General features: G+C 45.2%; 1 long non-coding RNA gene across 1 annotated transcript in view; it reads right to left on the bottom strand.

Annotated features, from left to right (window-relative positions):
* Window positions 1-6,274: 6,274 nt before the first annotated feature.
* Window positions 6,275-19,348, bottom strand: part of LOC144888871 (uncharacterized) — a 15,452-nt gene continuing 2,378 nt past the window's right edge. The window contains exons 2-3 of the long non-coding RNA XR_013621434.1: window positions 9,749-9,848; window positions 6,275-9,308 (exon numbers count right to left, since the gene is read on the bottom strand). This is a non-coding gene — a long non-coding RNA (uncharacterized LOC144888871). The remainder of the gene's footprint in view (window positions 9,309-9,748; window positions 9,849-19,348) is intronic.

Genomic DNA, 19,348 nt, shown 5'->3' with positions numbered 1-19,348 from the left:
CAGTGTGGATGACGTTTATGTTTTCTAACGTACAGTCATTGTTCTGAGAAGACCTCTAGCGATCTTTGCGTCAATAACGTGTGTAGGACCCACGTGATCGGATCACTGACTCAACCAATCACTTTTTTTCACTTTGATCACTCAATTTCATCAATGGATAATTGCTAATGTCATACCAATCATTATTTGATCTCACATACCTTAGAATATATGCCAATGTATACATATACACAAAGAATATATATTAGGGGGTGCTTACCTTAATTCGTTGTGTAGGGGTGCTTAACTTAATTCTTTGTGTATATATCTTTTTTAGCAAATAGTTCAGAATAATACTTTCTAATAGTGATTTTTACCCCATCAGAACTTGTAATTTCATTCCCACTGGGGTCCTTAACTGATAAAATAAGCTGGGGAGGCTTCGTTTCAGCTTCTAAGTGAAAGAAGGCTTTGCTAGGACTATCCGATACTTTAATGCTTTTTACTCTCAGTCTAACTAGTAGTCCTGCAGCCTTCTCCTGTAATAGTTCCCGGAGTTGGGTCCTTTTTTCAAGGAGCAATTTATAATTTGTCTCATTTTCTTGCTCTGCCATTTTGTTTTGCAGTTTTAGAATTTCGGTTTCCAACCGTGCCAATGTGATTTGACTTTCATGAGTGATGTGGGAATTAAACTGTTGACAAAACAGTCGTATATGAGTTTTCATATTATCCCACCAAAGGTTAGTGGAAGCAAAGAGGGGCTTTTTTCCAACTATAGCTATCCATAGGATGCGAAAGGCTTCCTTAAACAGGGTATCATCCAAAAGACTTGTATTGAATTTCCAATAGGCGCTCCTCCGTTTGAATTGAGGGAAAGGTAGGCCCATCGTGACCATGTGGTGGTCAGAGAAGATGGAAGGGGTAATAGTTGAGGAGGTTACAATATTCCTTAATCGTGGGGTGATGTACCAGCGGTCAAGCCTCGCTAAGGATACTTGGCCATTGGAGCATCGACACCATGTAAACTGCCGGTCATTTGGGTGCATCAATCGCCATACATCCAAAAAAGCCCCACCTGAAAGAAACTGGGAGAGGTCACCATGGGACTCGGGATGTGGTTCCGGTGAATTTCTGTCTATTTTGGGTTCGAGCGTACAATTGAAATCTCCCCCCATGCATATGCACTGATTTGGGTCAAACAAATTTAAATGGTTTATCACTTCAGTAAAGAAGGCTTTACGGTCAGTACTCTCACTTGGTGCATATACATTAAAAATAATAAGCTTCAGGCTATTGATCACCAATTCTAGGGAGGCAAAACGTCCCGAATCACCTCCTGAAAGAGGCAAGATTCAGGTACAAGTCCTGATTTTAACAAAAACCCCACTCCAGCAGATACAGATGACATATTACTGAAGAAACATTTACCTTTGAACATGCTGCACCAGTCATGTTCAACCTTCTCAATAATATGAGTTTCTTGCAGTAATATTACATCAACTTGTTTCCGTTTGAATAAACTATTCACTTGGATCTGGCGGACGTGACTGGCCCCACCGCCATTTATATTGAGTGTTGCAAGATTAAGCGTCTTCATCACTCATTAGTAAATTTTGTCTGACACTGTGAGTACTCACTCTTTGCCTTTGTTATGATTTTCTTTAGTCGATGAAACTGCGATTTTGTTAGGTTTAGTTCCTCAGATTTTTTTATGACTAGTTTTGCAGCCTGAATAAAGGGAGCCAAATCAGGGAAATGATCCGCAATGATGACATTTCGCTGTCGATACGTTTCATTGAGGAATGAGAAAACAATATGGGGAGGGGTTGGGGGTTGATCTGGCATTAATTGTGATAATGCTGTTACCTCCACCTCCTCTTCCGATTCTGATAAATCAGAAAGTGGTCCAATGGGGTCTGGGTCAATACCGTTTTCTTCTCCTGCTATGCAACCTAGCCTTCCCTTGTCTGGGGGGTCCACGCAGTGCTGTGTTTGGGAAACATCAGCACATTGATTACTGATTTCCTCAATTGGCATGAAATCATTATTCCCACATTCCTGTGGATTTATGTTTCCACCCTTATCTGCTATATTGGCAGATTTATTATGGATGTCAGCCTGTTCGGCGACATTCGCTTGGATCAATGATGCACCATTCACGGTATCGTGGCCTGAATTATTTACATCATTAACGTCGTCTGTGTGAGTAATGGAAGCGCGTTGTTTTAGCGGCTGAACCCTGATGCTCTTTTCTGGGTTTTCCTCTTTATTTATTTGGTCCACGCTTTGCAGAGAGATTCCAGGTGCATCCTGAAGAGTTTTTCCACCAACAGCCTGCAAATCGAGCACAACCTTTTTACCTGCTCCAGATGAGTCACTATCATCCGGAGCCCTTCGTTTACTCGTCCCCACTTTACTATCAGTGTCCATTTCAACATTTTGCTGAGGAGGAATAAATACGTTCACGCTTGGAACACTGGATTCACCCTCATTAGGAATTTTAAGCGGTGGCAATGCGTTAACCTCCCCCCCACTGGGAATCTCAATTAGTGGAGCAACGTTAACCTCCCTCCCACTGGGAGTATTCATTAGTGGAGCAGCGTTTACCTCCCTCCCCCTGGGCGTATTCATTAGCAGAGCAACCTCCTCCTTACAAACTATGGCAGTGTGACCTGTCTTGCCACACCTGACACACGAGGCTTTGGGACAAGAACGTTTTAAATGTCCATACGCTCCACACTGAAAGCATGTTAAGGTGGTGGACGATGCGTATAGCTGGAAATTTGCCTCTTCAAAATTAATTTTGAAAGTGATGTTGAGGCCTGTGTCGTCCCCACGGTCTGGAAGGACCATATACACCTGTCTGCGGAAGCTCATTACGTGCTTAACACGTTCATTCCGACACCCAAGAGGGATTGTTGAAATCCTCGATACCATTTTACCGTACCGTGATAGCACGGTCATTAACTTGTCATTTGGGATAAATGGTGGTACGTTAGAAATAACCACTCTCGTCGCGGGAGTTAATAGCGGCGACGCCATCATAAAGTGACCGCTTTCCGTGGTTATTCCCGCACTTACCACGTCATGGACGAGTTCCTCGTCCGAAACGAACACCACCACTTTCTGGTTCATACGCGAAGCTGCACGTATATTTTCATCCCCAACAATGCTCCCCACAGCGAGGATGATGTCCTCGACAGGGACTCCATCCGGAGGCACGCACACAAACGCGTGCTTCCTGGTTAAGCCTTCAAAGTCATCGCGACGAGAGCGTGCATTCGCCATTCCGGCGAAAATACCCCCCCCCCCCTCCCCCCGCTTGTCCGAGCCGGACAAGAGGGTATCAAACCTAAATAAACGAACTAAAGTAAAAAATAAACGTGCATTATAAGCACAGAAATGGCTTACAACGCGCCGTCAACGCCAGTAGGCCGCACCCAAAATGGGCCCGCTCTCAATCCTCTCTCTCTCGAAGGCAAAGGTGTAGAACAGATGAAAACAAATGCCAAGGCACACAGGATGGAAAAGGAGAGGGAGGGGGGCAGGGGAGGGCAGGAGAGGGGGGAAACCTCACGACGGACTCACCAAAACACAGAGCAGTTGCTCACAGCCGCCATGACGCTACACCCAACGTACCGACGGCCGAGAGAGAGAGAGAGAGAGAGAGAGAGAGAGAGAGATGGATGTTAGGATTGAAAGACATATTCCAAGTGTTTGAACAGCTTGTGATTTTTTTTCTCTAATGTCTGAAGAGAGGGGAGAGGCTGCAGCCGGACTGTTTGAAGGATGAGGGATGTCACGGCAGAAGGTCGAGTCATCAGCGATGGTTGATTCAAGGGGATTTTCCAGAGAGTCAGAGAGATCATTTCTGAAGAACACTGCGTTGGGGCACTCCAGGCTTGACAGTGAGGGGATGAAAGGGTTCTGTTGAGAGCCATACGTTGGCTACAAGAGTAGAGGAGGTTAGTACGCCATATGTGGAGTTAGCTTTGGATGTCATAGGCAGAGTGTTTGGAGACCAAGGCAGGATGCTAGATTGTTTCAAAAGCACAAGACATGTCCAGAGAGACAGCCCTGATCCCATGTCTGACATTGAGGGCCTCCATCCACTGTTGGGCAGGGCCGGCGCTACCATTAGGCCAACTAGGCAGCCGCCTTGGGCGCAGACATCAGAGGGGCGCATTACTGAACTTGTAGCAATAGCTCGAAGACTTCCAAAGTCTATGCTGCCACAAGAAGTACTTTTCTTCATACTACAACAAAAACTCCTGCATAATGTGCCTAATGTTTCCGTTGCTTTAAGGATCCTTCTCACACTTCCAGTGTCAGTGGCAAGTGGTGAACGTAGTTTCTCAAAGCTCAAACTTATAAAAACTTACATACGCTCCACAATGCTGGAAAAGAGACGAGTTGGCTTGGCAATTATATCAATTGAACATGCCCAGGCATCAGCACTTGATCTGGTTGAATTTGTGACAAAATTTGCAAAGGAAAAGGCACGAAAAGTGAGATGTTGATGTGTCTGAAATTGAAACTTTTATGAGACATTTTTAACTCTGTTTGTCTGTTTTTTTGTTTGTTTCTCTGTCTGACTGTAAGCGAAATATTGTGGTGACATGACGGGTTGGTTACGCCAAGTATCCTTAAATGGTATATATACTTAAAGGTGTGTGAAGTAAAAGGTTTGAATGTTGTGTTGCCAATGGCTGAGGTATGCAGTATACCGAGTGCCCTTTAGTTCAAAATGATTTGTGTGCAAAAATATTTTATTTTGTATTTGCGAAAGATAATAATCAAAGACTGATTATTTAAAATTTTAGATTTTGCATATCTAAAACTTATTGCTCAAACCAAAAACTGTTTTGTTTATCTGTAATTTCCATGCACACACTCATAAAGGGCCCACTTTCTTTATTTTGCATTGCAAACCACATGTAGTGTCATATTTTTTTAAGTGAAAGCCCATTTGCCCCAACGCGTGGGGTAGCAGGAGCACTGCCATATTAATGGATATTGCGCCTTTAATATTGGTGCTGTTGGCATCTCACGGTATTTATTCTTGCAATTTAAAATAAATTTAGCAGTTTCAAGTTTTCCGCTTTTTATTTTTCTACAAAACATCTTTTTAATAATCGAAGTTGGCAAAAAAAAAAAATTGGGGGGGGGGGGGGGAGGGGATGCAAGTAGCTGGCCTTGCCTAGGGTGCAAAATAGTCTGGCGCCGGCCCTGAGTAGAAGCAATATGTACAAGGTGGAGTGACCCGCTCTGAAAACAAATTGATGATCTGAGATGAAGTTGTTTGGGAAAAGGAAGGATTCCATATCAACTGTGATGATGGATCCCATGACCTTGCTGATGATTGGAAGTAAGCTGATAGGTCTCTGGTTAAGGGGATCAGTTTTTTAACCTTTCTTATGCAATGCAGTGATGTTGGCTAATTTCCATGCAGATGGAAGATGACCTCGGGAAATGATATGGTGACAATGGCAGACAGCAGAGCAGGATTTTATGGCATGTGAGTTGATGTTGTCCGATCAAGTTGCAGTCAGAGTTTAGGGTTCTTCTGCATCCCCACCCCTCCTTCTTGGCATGACGTCAGGCCTGGCACGTGACCTCCATGCAAAGTGGTTTGGGGCGTTTTGTAGTGATGTTATAGAGGCCTTGCATCACGTGAGCATCGTCCATGGCAACCGGTTCCGGCCGCCATCTTGGGTGGCATAAACAACATGGCGGGAAAGCTGTCGTTTGATCAGACGGACCTGTCAGTTTACGCCCGTAGCTTGCCCGTTAAGGCGTTTTCGCGGTATTGCGAGAAACTGAGGCTGTCATCTGCCTGTGGACCCGTACGCGACAGCAGTTACACAATGGTCCAAGGATCACGATGTTTTTCCTAACGTTTCCTACCCGGACATATACAACTTTTTCATTGACAGCACTGTTAGTCCTTGCACCCGCGAGACGCTTCGGGCATACAAGAGCCTGGATGCTAATAAATATTTTGTAGCTGGTTTCGTGTCAGATGTGCTTTGTGTTAGGACTGATAACAGCATCCGAGTGCTGACAGCAAAGGTGAGTCAAAGGTAGAGATATCTTGTTGAGAATTGAGTACTTTAGATAGACTACTTGCTGTTGTAATTTTTGTTTTTATTTTTCAAATGATATGAAAATATATTCAGAGACTAAAAATCAGTAAACAATGGCTCAGTTTTATTTGTGTTGTGTTGTGTTGTTGTGTTGTGTGTTGTTTATCTTTGCCTTGCAAACAGAGAACAAGAACTGAAAAGTGTCAATTATAGAACCAATAATATTTATTAATTTTCATGTTCAACAAGTCTTGGTAAAGAAAAAGTTTCAAAATGAAATGCTACATTTTCAGACCACCTTGATATTACATAAAAGGTTTGACAGAACATAATGAAATATGTATCTGGTCAGTTTAATGCTGAAAGAAGTTTGATATGTTGAACATTAATAATAATAACTAGCCAAAACCCGTGGAACATCCACGGAAGGGAGGATGTGGTGTATGGATAGAGTGTACCATTATGGATGGCATAGGGGATTTGCTTGTCCGAGTAAGAGTTAGGAAGAAAGATGAGAATGAAGAGTACGTATATGAACAACGTATTTATTGCAATCTACTTAAATGACAACGCTACGATATACTTTTGAAAAATGAATGGATTTGTAATAGGAATCGGCATAGCACCACTCTGGGATTGTCCACTCAGTGGACGGCTTGCTGTCGCCTTCGCCTGTCCAATCAGCGGACGGCTTGCTTCGCCTTCGCCCAGCAGACGCCAATACGATGGCGTCGTAAGATGGCGTCGTATCGGCAGTTAATCGGATGCTTTTGGGCCCCAACGTCGGCTAATTCAGATTTTTCGAGTATGTCTGTACGTGATAAACAAAGAGCGTGGTTCGTAGATCGTAAATCCATTAGTGCCGTGGGCATCGGGTCACTGGGTGCGGCGTAAAAGGGATAACAAAGTCGAGTCCTTACGCTATTATTATATAGACGAGCCGAAACCCGTGGAACATCCACGGAAGGGAGGATGTGGTGTATGGATAGAGTGTACCATTATGGATGGCATAGGGGAGCGCTCATGGGATCTTCTTCTAACGTTAAGCTCCAATTTTTTCTCTTTAAGTTAAGTCCAATCAGTCCTCTCTGCTCGAAGTGCTCAGGCCATGCCTTCCTGCTCTCATACTTTTATTTCCGTTCGGTGTAGAAAGAGATTGACATATCGTTCGTCTGTTTTCAGCTCGTTATCTCTAAGCTTCCTTACGTCTCGCCACCTGCTACACCTCTCTGAGTTACGAGGATTTATGCAACGCACCCCGAGTATCGCAACATCACTCCATTGAACTTTATTAAAATGACGATAAAGACGTTTCCTTATATATCCTAATTTAAAATGTTCAAGGGAATAAAAAGACAATTTGGTTCACACCACCCATGTTCACACCACTCGACTGTCCAATCAGCGGACGGCTCGCTTCGCCTTCGCCCAGCAGACGCCAATACGATGGCGTCGTAAGATGGCGTCGTATCGGCAGTTAATCGGATGCTTTTGGGCCCCAACGTCGGCTAATTCAGATTTTTCGAGTATGACTGTACGTGATAAACAAAGAGCGCGGTTCGTAGATCGTAAATCCATTAGTGCCGTGGGCATTGGGTCACTGGGTGCGGCGTAAAAGGGATAACAAAGTCGAGTCCTTACGGTATTATTATATAGATAATTGATATTTTGTAAACAGTGTTATGTTTTGATGTGCCAGAGAGAATATCATGCATATATTATTTCATCAATCAAAGGGTACAACAGATGGACACATATTGCATAAAGTAGCACACACAACAGCCATTTTGTCAACAATGTTTACATCATCTTCTGCATCACCACATACTAAAGAGATAGGTATTGGTCCTTCCATCATGGTGTACTTTTGTTTCCACTGTCCGATCACGCGCTCAACATGAATGCGAACATGAGCAATTTCTCGTGTTTCATCAACTTCTCGTCGTGATAGCTGTTTTCTCCCCTTCGTGAATTGCCTGGTGTTGGCTTAGCGGTTATGGTGCCGGCTTGGGATCCTATGATCCTGAGTTCGAATCCCGGTCGATCGCTGAATTAACGCCAGGGGGGTTGACTCAGCCTGTTATCCTTCCGAGGTCGGCAAATTGAGTACCAGCTTGCTGGGATGAATGATCACGGTGTGTACCCCGATTTAGAATAGGTACACCGTATCCCTGCGCATTGTAAGAGGCAACCAAGGGTTGGCACAGGAAGGGCATCCGTCCATAAAAAACATTGCCTCAAACAGGGAACCATGAGCTCATGGAGCCCGCAAGGCCCGCTCTAGCGGGGAAAATGGCCTTAAAACGATCATTCATATATTCATTCAGTGAATGCTGGAATTTTCAATTCGGCACAATAAATGCAACAGAATCTTCAATAGTGAATCATCGGTCTGCTGGAATAACACCCCCAGGTATAAAATTATTCAGGATTCCACAGTTTTCTGTGATATATTTGTCTGAGACACGTCCACCCCATCCTTTGGAAATGTAAGAAATACTACCTTGGGGGGTAATTGCTATAAGAAACTTAACAGTGTTGTGCTGTTTGTAGCTGCTCCAAGTCTGCGCTCGAGCTTTATAATCGGACGGTTTTTCAATAAACACCTCTGAACAGTCCAAAATGCACACACAATTCCTGAAACATCTCCGGAACCCTAATGGCAGGGTACACCTCAGTTCAGCATGAGTAGGCCATCTTATCAAGGGTCTCAGTCTTATGTACAAAACATGAATCCACTTCCTGAAAATTCTAGATATAGTAGAAGGACTAACGCCAAATCTGTATGCAAGATCTTCACCCTTTAAATTCAGTCGCAGTCTCATGAATACAATCATCAGCTGCTGGAAATTTGTCAAAATCCTAGATTGAAAATCTTTCACACATGGATACAGTATCTCCAAGAGGCACATTAAAGTCGCAAAATTAGGCAAACCGGTGCAGAACAAAACCTTCTTCTCATCAACCTGAAAGCTTTTCCCACTTACAGACAATTTGTTAATGCTTTTCACATACTCTTCATTTTCCTTTTTCAATGAATTGAAGTCAAAGGAAGATCTTGTTTCCAACTCGCTGATGTCCTTCATGGTCAATTCTGTTTGGCATGCCACAGATGTGCAAGTTTCATCATAAACATCTTCGACATCATCCTCTGGGTGAGTGAGTACCATGAGAGCACTGGCTGCTATTCGCCTCTTCATGGACTCCTCTCGCTTCCCATGTCGCTCTTGCACGTTATTGTATCTATAATTAATATAAGATGAAATTCATGTACTATAGATACGATATAGTGTGGTTAAGAAATTAATCTATGAAATTAAAATAAGGCTCTACCTAAAAACTGCTGAGGAAAAGTAGGCATTTGCGATTTGATATAATAAATTAATTGACAAGTGTATTTCAAAGGTCTATTTGTTTGGCATCCAAATTAGTTACCTTGTATAAATTTGAACAATTTTAAACTCAATACTAAATTTCTACAAAGTTGCTTCCAGGAATATTTAAATAGACTATGCAGGTACAGAATAATCTCTTGTATTTTCCATTATTGCAAATTAAAACAGACAATGCAGACTCTTCAAATTAGATTCTAATGTATTTTAGGTTTAGAGTCAAAACAATTTCATTTAGGCCTAGATCTACAAAATTACACAATATTTACAAAAGTCAAGGCTACTTCTCACCTGTCCATGCTTTTGGCTATTTTCTCCTGTGCGAATGGAGTAGAATTGCTGAATATAGTTGGAACATAATCTGGGTGGGTTGGATCAAAACTTCTTCTGCCTGCAAATAAATCAAAATGCGAGTGTAGTTACCTCCCTTTACCCTTTGTTTCCGTTGACATCGCGGAAATCCCAGCGTGGGTATGGCACCTTTGTCGGTCGGATGTGTTTAAAATCGGTGCAATTTTCTGTCGGAATATACGCATGTTATTGTTAATTACAAAATACCTCATCATACTGAAGATATCACATACTTGTGAAATTAAAGCAGAATAAATGCAACACGGGTGTATTCCCGGTGACGAAGTGATGGCTGCAGACGTAGCCGTGTGGGGTCGGCTCCCAATCTTTCCTACTCAGCGCCACTTTCCACAGTCGTTCTAGCGTTGTGTCGTCCGGAAAACGGTAGAATGACAAGCCCGATCCCTTATGAAATCGGGCTGTACATCCGACAGCACAACAACTCTTTACCATCGTGTAGGGGGCAATAAGAGACGAGTTTCAAATTGCCGCCATTACGTATGGTGGCAGAAGCAATGTTTTGCCACCCAAGCGGTCACGTGACTAAGACGATGATGTCACATGGAACTTCCCTATTGTAAAGATTCTAAAGGGGAAATTATTTTAGTGTCTAAGTTACTTTGTTTTCTATATGACTATGGATTTTTATCTCCATGGTGATTGCAAAAGTCGAGATATTTGCAGCCAACATTTGCACCTTCATTTTATTGTATGGAGAAAGACAAAATAAAAATCCTACCGTTGGGAAGGGGTGAGACCCCTGGCCCGGGGGGGGGGGGGCAAGCGCCACCCGGTAGCGGTGAGGCAGGGAACCCCCGTACCCAGTGACGGGTCCCTAAGAGGGTCCGCCCCTAAAAGGGGCCCGGACCTGGAGGACATGGTCCGGAGGCTAGTGGACCAGCAATTAGCGGGGTCTGGACCATGGCAGGCGGCTCCAGCGATGATACGTCGAAGGCCACCACCAAATACCCCAACTCGGATCTACAGGGGGGGTATTTCGGAATTTCGGAGTACGCACCTTACCAGGTGAGGTGTTATAACTATGGCCGGTTGGGTCATTGTGCGTGGGACTGCAGAGCCCCATGCAGTGATGGATCCCGGCACCTGGGACCACCAACTCCGCCCCGCATGGATCGGATTAGCCGACCCCAAACACCCCTCCCCCCACCCCCCCCCCCCCCCCCCACCAGGCCCCGGGAAACTAATAGGTGTCGAACATGCAGGGCCGTGTTCGGCAAAGAAGGATGGTAAAGAGCCCTCATTGATGCGACAGGTCATTTATTGTGGCCAAATTGTCATTGGTAGCTTGACAATTAGATGCAAAATTGCCGGCGTGGGGGTAGACGCGGTAGTGGACACAGGAGCAAGCGCCACTAACATCAGCCCTGTGGTCCTTGATTCGAGTGCGGACGGTTGGGATAATATCCGGTGTCTGGAAAATCATAGTTTGCATTTGGTTACTGGGGTAGGACCATCATAGGACATGGTTTTGTGACCCTCTAGTTGGGGTCGGTTAAAAGAAGGATAGAAGTTTGGGTGGCGGAGGTGTGCGACCCATGCCTAATCGGATTGAACTTGTTGACTGCCAGCGGTTGCAAAATCGATTTGTGTCGGGGGATCCTGCAGGTCGGAGTAGATGAGCTGCTATTAGAGGGTGTGAGCATGGCTGAAGGGACGGAGCTGGAGGCTTCTGAGGCTGTGACCATTCCCCCGGGCCAAGGCAATACTTCCAGTCCAATGGCGGAGTCCTGCAGTCTGGTCGAACCGATGGCAGGACAGTCCGTCCCGGGCTTAGTCACGGGCCGTACCCTCGTAAAAACGGACGGGCCAGGGGTGGCCGTCCGGGTAATTAATATTAGTACAGAACCACGCACTATAGGACGGGGCACAAAGATAGCCGGCTGCACCCCAGTTAGCGAAGTCGCGGAGGTGAGGGACGAGAACATCCAGCCAAGTCGGTCCCAGAGGGAGTCTCTAGAAACTCATAGGAATTGGCCCGATCCCATTTGCGAGATGGTAAACCGGAGTAGTGTAGAGTTGGAGGAGACCCAGCGGGAGGCCTTACACAAATTAATCGAAACTCATTTGGACATCTTCTCCTTGTCCTCCGGGGACATTGGACGTACGGGCCTGGTGAAACATCAGATCCACACCGGTGGGGCCTGGCCTATTCGTCAGCCCGCCCGACGGCTCCCTTGGAGCAAGAGGGAGGAAGCTGATGAGCAGGTAGACAAAATGCTCAGTGCGGGTATCATTGAGTCCTCGGGAAGTCCTTGGATGTCACCGGTTGTGTTGGTTAAAAAGAAAGATGGGACCGCACAGTTTTGCATGGACTATTGCCAACTGAACAATGTGACACTCAAGGACTCATATCCCCTGCCTAGAATTGACGATACCCTCGATGCCGTTGCGGGCTCAAATTGGTTCTGAGCCTTGGACCTTAAGAGTGGGTATTGGCAAGGGGGAGATGGATAAGGCAGGGAAGGAGAAAACGGCATTTTCCACAGGTAAGGGGCTGCATCAGTTCACTGTGATGCCGGTTGGTTTGTGTAACGCCTCCGCCACCTTTGAATGATTGAGGGAGCGTGTGCTGGGCGGCATGCCATGGCAGTCATGCCTGGTGTACCTGGATGCTGTCCTGGTACACACTAAAACATTTCCCCAGGCCAGAGCTAATTTGGACCAGGTGTTTGGGTGCCTCAGACAGGCAGGGTTGAAATTGAGTCCGGCCAAATGCACCTTGTTCACCAAGGAGGTGGCCTATCTAGGTCATGTCATAAGTCGCGAGGGGGTAAAAACAGACCCAGGAAAAATTACCGCAGTAGAGGAGTGGCCCGCACCTCGTAAAATCAAAGAGGTACGGGGGGTTTTGGGACTCTGCTCCTATTACAGGCGCTTTGTGGCAAAATTTGCGGAGATAGCCAGGCCCCTTCAGAAGGAGAAGAGAAGCTTATGGAGAAGAGGGCAAGGTTTAATTGGACACGGGAGTGCAATGAGGCCTTCCTAGCATTGAAGTGGTGTTTGACATCCGCACCCGTTCTAGCTTACCCCACCGATGACGGGACGTTTACCCTGGACACGGATGCAAGCTAGGAGGGTTTGGGGGCGGTCTTGTCCCAGACACAGGAGGGCATGGAGAGAGTGATCGCGTATTACAGTCTACAGGAGGCGACAGACTGCCGATCTGAGGAATGAGGAATGGAGTGGCAGAGAGTGGAGTCATCAGCAAAGAGATAGAGAGGATTTTCCAGAGAGTCGGAGAGATCATTGATGAAGACCAGAAAAAGCACAGGGCCCAGAACACTACCTTGGGGAACTCAAGCCAGAACAGGAAGGGGAGATGAGAGAAATCCATTCAGGGCCACACGTTGACTACGACCAGAGAGGAAGTAAACAAGCCATGCGTGGAGATTTCCATGGATACCATAGGAGGAGAGTTTGGTGAGCAGAGCTGGGTGCCAGACCATATCGAAGGCACGTGATATGTCAAGGGAGACAGCTCTGATTTCCTGTTTGGCATTGAGGACTTCCATCCATTGTTGAGACAGCAGAAGCAACATGTCCAGAGTAGAATAACCTGGTCTGAATCCAAATTGATGATCAGAGATCAAGCCATTGGAGAAGAGGAAGGATTTGATATCTGAAGCAATGACGGATTCCATGATTTTGCTGATAATTGTGAGAAGGCTGATTGGTCTGTAGTTGCAAGGATCTGTTTTTGCACATTTTTTGTGTAAAGTGGTAATGTTTGCTGATTTCCAAGATGCTGGCAGATGACCTTGAGCAAAAGAGAGGATGAAAAGAACAGAGAGAGGGTGAGATAGAGCGGCAGAGCAGGATTTTAGGACCCGTGGGCTGATGCCGTCTGGTCCAGTTGCAGAATCAGAGATGAGGTTTGACAAAAACTTCTCCACCTTGTGAGGAGGGAAGGACACAGAGTCCAGGAGCAGTTGGGTTCGACTGGGTAAGGTGGGAACAGAGAGGGATGGGTTTGGGACACAGGATTTTGAGGCAAACACAGAGTTGAGGCATTCGGCTTTGTCACGTGCGGTGTCAACTGTGTAGCCATTTGAGGTAAGGGAGGGGATGGAGGGGGAACAAACACCAGAAACGGATTTGACCAGACGCCACCAGGATTTGGAGGAAGGAGACAGGTTTGAGAGTTCATTCTTGAGTGTGGAGAGATAGTGCTTCCTGGCACTCCTGAGGGTAGACACACACTTGTTCTGAGCTTGGTGGAAGGAACTGAGATTGCCTTCAGTTGGATTTGCCTTCCAAGAGGCAAAGGCAAGTTGTTTCAGGGCAAGACAAGACCACAAGACCACTGCCTCACCACAAGATTCAGTGTACCATGGACGGGAGGCAGGATAAGACAACTGAAGACGAGATGGGATAAATCTGTGCATGAGAGAGAGCATTTTGCTTTGGAAGAATTCCCAGGAAGAATTGATGTCAGAGGCAGTGGAGATGGAAGACAAGTCCAGATGATTGATGGCTGCTTGCAGACAGTGCCTTTCAGCCTGAGTGAAATGCCAGACTCGTCAGCACTGAGGAGGCTCTCTGAGAATGGCCAGAGAGATGTCCACTTTATCAAGCACATGATCAGAAGAACCGATTGGAGCAGAAGAAGAGCAGCAGACATTTGCAGGAAAGTTTGTCATAACCAAGTCTAGAAGAGAAGATACTCCATTGACTGAGATCCCGGTCAGGAAATTGACAGATTGTGTCAGTCCCAATGAGTCGCAGAAGTCCTTTGCAGAGGTGCCATGGCTGGTGAGAGAGGAACCCACACCCAGCCAGCTGGCATGATGACAGTTGAAGTCGCCACATATGAGGAAGAGAGAGTTTGGATGAGTTGATAGAAGTTGGTCCATGTTGTCAGACAGCGAAATGTAAATGGAGTCATCACTGTTTGGAGGACGGTACAGAACACATATGAACAAAAGGTGGGAGCAGAGAGGAAGCCGTAGCCAGAGGTACTCCTGGGGTTAGGGTGGAGAGAGGGCAGTGCAAGGAGAGTGAGGAAGAGAGTTTTTGATAAAGATAGCAACCCCACCACCAGGACGAGGCTCAGGTCTATCATACCGGAGGAGGGAGTAACCAGGAAGAGATATTAAGGAATCAGAGACATCTTGAAGGAGAAAGTTTCTGTTAAGCAGATCAAGTCTGGATTGTCAGAAGCAACCTGAATGGAGAGATCAATCAGGTTTGAGCGAAGGCCCCGGGTGTTTGAGGTCCATACCGTTAATGAGAGAGGGGGAGCATCGGGTGCAGGACAGGACAGGGGAGGGGTAGGGTCAGATGAAGGATGAGAGGGGGAGGTAGGGAGAGCAGTTGATAGTGTGTCAGAGATTACAGAAGAGTTACAGGAAAGGGAAGGATGAGGAGGACGAAAGGTTTGATGGTGATGGGATGAGGAACAGTGAGGGGTTGTTTGAGGGGGGAGGGCAGAGGAAAGTAGAAGGCTGGGGGAGGTGGAGGTATGAGATAGAAGGGAGATGAAGTGGGGACGAGGCAGCTTTGAGGAGGAGGAGGGAGGGGGAGAATTGGAGAGGGATGGTGGGGGGGGGGGGGAGGAGATTTGAAGGGGAGGGGTTGGGGGGAGTTTTGAAGGGGAGAGGCGAGGCGAGGGGGGAGTTTAGGAGTGGAGTGGCAGGGGGGGAGTTTAGGAGGGGAGGGGCAAGGGGGGAGTTTATAAAGTGGATGATTAATGAAAGACGAACATTTATAACAAATTGGGTGTATTGTGATTTTCAAGTTAGCGATCCGTTTAAGAACGATAGAGGAGGGGTGGAATGAATGTGAATTTAGAGCATGTCGTGAGAAAGAATTATAAAAGATTGAATTTTTTTTTGAAGTGGCTTGAGTTGAAGAGGAAATTGAAAAGAACCTTTTAAATAGGAAGAAAAACAACGTGTTGTAATATACCACTGAATAAAACACTGCAGGGGAAAGTTTAAACATATTTAAACAGAACCGTGAAGAACAATCTTATATTCACAAAATACCAATGCGGAGAGGGAGCCGAGGGATAACCACGAGTCACGTGAACAGGGCAAAAGGTGTAAGGCAAGGAGATAATGGGGGTGGGGCGAGACAGCACACGTGGACACAAGCACACGATGACACAACAGCACATGTGGAGAAAGGGAAATAAATGTTTGTTTGTTTTTGTTTTTGTTTTGTTTTTGGGGGGGGGGGGGGGGGGTTAAACGTTAGACAAAGAGTAGATGTTCAGGGAAGTTCGGGGGAGAAGGGAAAAATCTAAGAACCGAGCAAAAACAGCGAAGGAAAGAGCTTAAGTGAACATCCTTCGACGGGGGAAGCCTCAGGCTACAAGGCCGCACATGCGGGTAAACAGAAACGATTAAATTATGAAAGATTAACACCGATAATCTTCCTAGGGACACACTATAGGTACACACACCGAAAGATAAATACAGTTTCGACAAAAATACAATTGTGAACAATTACTTAACTTCGAAAACGTGGAGGACGTGTACAGCTTCGAAAAACCGTGCCGTCGCCAGCAAGATCCCGCGAAATCTCCCAATGAAACACCGTGATGACGGCACACATGGTGGCACACACATTGATGAATCACCCTGCCTGTGAAACACCGTGATGACGGTTTATAGCTGGTTCGAGATTAGAACCCAGTTTATAGCTGGGTCGAGACAGCTTAGAGGCAAGTATGTTTACAATCCTGCAACCCTTCTTCATCAACCAAACTAGCTGCTTATATATGGTGCTAGAAAAGAAATCACTTCTGTTTCGCTGCGAAGCTCTGGGGTGTGTTCAGTTACCAAGTTTCTTATGGAGAGCTCGCCAAGTGGTTTCATCACTCAAGCAAGCACTCCATTCAAAACCGTTAATAAGGGATGGCTGGCTTAGCAAGCACTTGTTAGCTGCTTAGTAACTGAACACACCCCAGTTGTTTGCTTTGGTATGAACCTCCGTTTAAATTGAGTGAAATGAAGCATTTTGAAAATTTCGAATTATTCTCACTCAGATTTCAACAAAACTGTATTATGCATATTGTTAACTTGTTTAAACTTCTTTCATCAGTTTTTCATGAGTCAGAATGATTTATAGTGACATTAAAATCAGAATTATTAGTTACTTAACTTATCTGCATATGTGCTCTGCATATCTGCATGTTAAAATTAATAACATAATTATAGCCGTATATACACGACATGACCAAAAGTATGCGGACACCCCTTCTAATTAGTGGATTCGGCTATTTCAGCCACACTCATTGCTAACAGGTATATATAATCAAGCACACAGCCATGCAATATCCATAGACAAACATTGGCAGTAGAATGGGCCATACTGTAGAGCTCAGTGACTTTCAACGTGGCACCGTCATAGGATGCCACCTTTCCAACAACTCAGTTCGTCAAATTACTGCCCTGCTAGAGCTGCCCCGGTCAACTGTAAGTGCTGTTATTGTGACGTGGAAACGTCTTGGAGCAACAACAGCTCAGCCGCGAAGTGGTAGGCCACACAAGCTCACAGAACGGGAGCGCCGAGTGCTGAAGCGTGTAGCTTGTAAAAATCGTCTGTCCTCGGTTGCAACACTCACTACCGAGTTCCAAACTGCCTCTGGAAGCAACATCAGCACAACAAATGTTCGTCGGGAGCTTCATGAAATGGGTTTCCATTGCTGAGCAGCCGCACACAAGCCTAAGATCACCATGCGCAATGCCAAGCGTCAGCTGGAGTGGTGTAAAGCTTGTCGCCATTGGACGCTGGAGCAGTGGAAACACGTTCTCTGGAGTGATGAATCATGCTTCACCATCTCGCAGTCTGACAGATGAATCTGGGTTTGGCGGATGCCAGGAGAACGCTACCTGCCCAAATGCAAGGTGCCAACTGTAAAGTTTGGTGAAGGAGGAATAATGGTCTGGGACATTTTTTCATGGTTCAGGCTCGGCCCTTTAGTTCCAGTGAAGAGAAATCTTAACGCTACAGCATACAATGACATTCTAAATCTAGACGATTGTGTGCTTCCAACTTTGTGGCAACAGTTTGGGGAAGGCCTTTTCCTGTTTCAGCATGACAATGGCCCCATGCACAAAGTGAGGTCCATACAGAAATGGTTTGTTGAGATCGGTGTGGAAGAACTTGACTGGCATGCACAGAGCCCTGAGCTCAACCCCATCGAACACCTTTGGGATGAATTGGAACGCCGACTGCGAGCCAGGCCGATTCGCCCAACATCAGTACCCGACGCACTAATGCTCTTGTGGCTGAATGGAAGCAAATCCCCGCAGCAATGTTCCAACATCTAGTGAAAAGCCTTCCCAGAAGAGTGGAGGCTGTTATAGCAGCAAAGGGTGGGGGGGGGGGGGGGGACCAACCCCATGTAAATGCCCATAATTTTGGAATGAGATGTGTGTTCGGGTGTCCGCATACTTTTGGTCATGTAGTGTATCTGACCTTTGAATTGCTATTGAAATTGATATACCTAACATCACCTTCATTGACATCCTTGTTACTTATATCTGGATATAGTGTGAGCAAAAATAACTTCTGCTTCACTGCGAAAGTCAGTGTTGGATTCTTTTGTTTGAACCTTCGCTTAAAATGATTGAAATGAAACATTTTGAAAATTTCAAATTATTCTCACTCAGATTTCAACATCACCATAACGTTTTAAAAACTTTCTTTATAAAAGATGATTTGTAGTACTGGCTAGCACCAGGGGCGCTATACAATACCATTTACATAGAGAACAATGGGGTCTTCCCCCCACATTGAACGACATGCCCCAGATATGCTGCCCTGACAGAAACCATACTTGAGGTACCCTGAGGCGACATGCAAAATTTGGTTGGATTTGGTTCAGTAGTTTTTTAAGTTTTCGACAAGAAGACGAAATTATGTAAACAAACAAATAAACATTTGTTTGTTTACAAATGAACAAGGGCTTAAATAAACAAACAAACAAGAAGACATCATGCGGAGCACGATACTTGCAAAATCTCCCCCCTCCCCCAAAAGTTTTCCATTGATACAGAAAATTGTCCATTTCATCAAGATGAAAATTGACGATCTTGATCATAGCTCGGGTCAACAGGATGAAAAGTGACGATTTTTCAGATGAAAAATGATCATTTTAGAAGTTTGACCTTGAGTTGACCTTTGACCTTTTGACCTCAAAAATAGTTGGTTTCCCAATTAATTGAGGCACTATACAAATGCTGTTCAATTTTCAAGTCAATTGCACGAAAATTGATGGGTTTTCAGATGAAAATTCAAGATTTCTGAAGTTTGACCTTGAGTTGACCTTTGACCTTTTGACCTCAAAAATAGTTGGTTTCCCTATTTAGTGACAATGTGCAAATGCTGTTCAATTGTCAATTCAATCGGATGAAAATTGATGGTTTTTCAGATTTCAATTGATGATTTTGGAAGTTCGCCCTTGAGTTGACCTTTGACCTTTTTACCTCAAAAAAGTTCATTCCCCAATTTAGTGACTCAATATACAAATGCTATTCAATTTTCAAGTCAATCAGATTTAAAATGGCG

This window comes from Myxine glutinosa, chromosome 14 (genome assembly GCF_964187855.1).
Source record: "Myxine glutinosa chromosome 14, kmMyxGlut1.1, whole genome shotgun sequence".
NCBI lineage: Eukaryota > Metazoa > Chordata > Myxini > Myxiniformes > Myxinidae > Myxine > Myxine glutinosa.
Note: the sequence above shows the minus strand (reverse complement) of the source record. Positions and strands in the feature narration are given on the sequence as shown.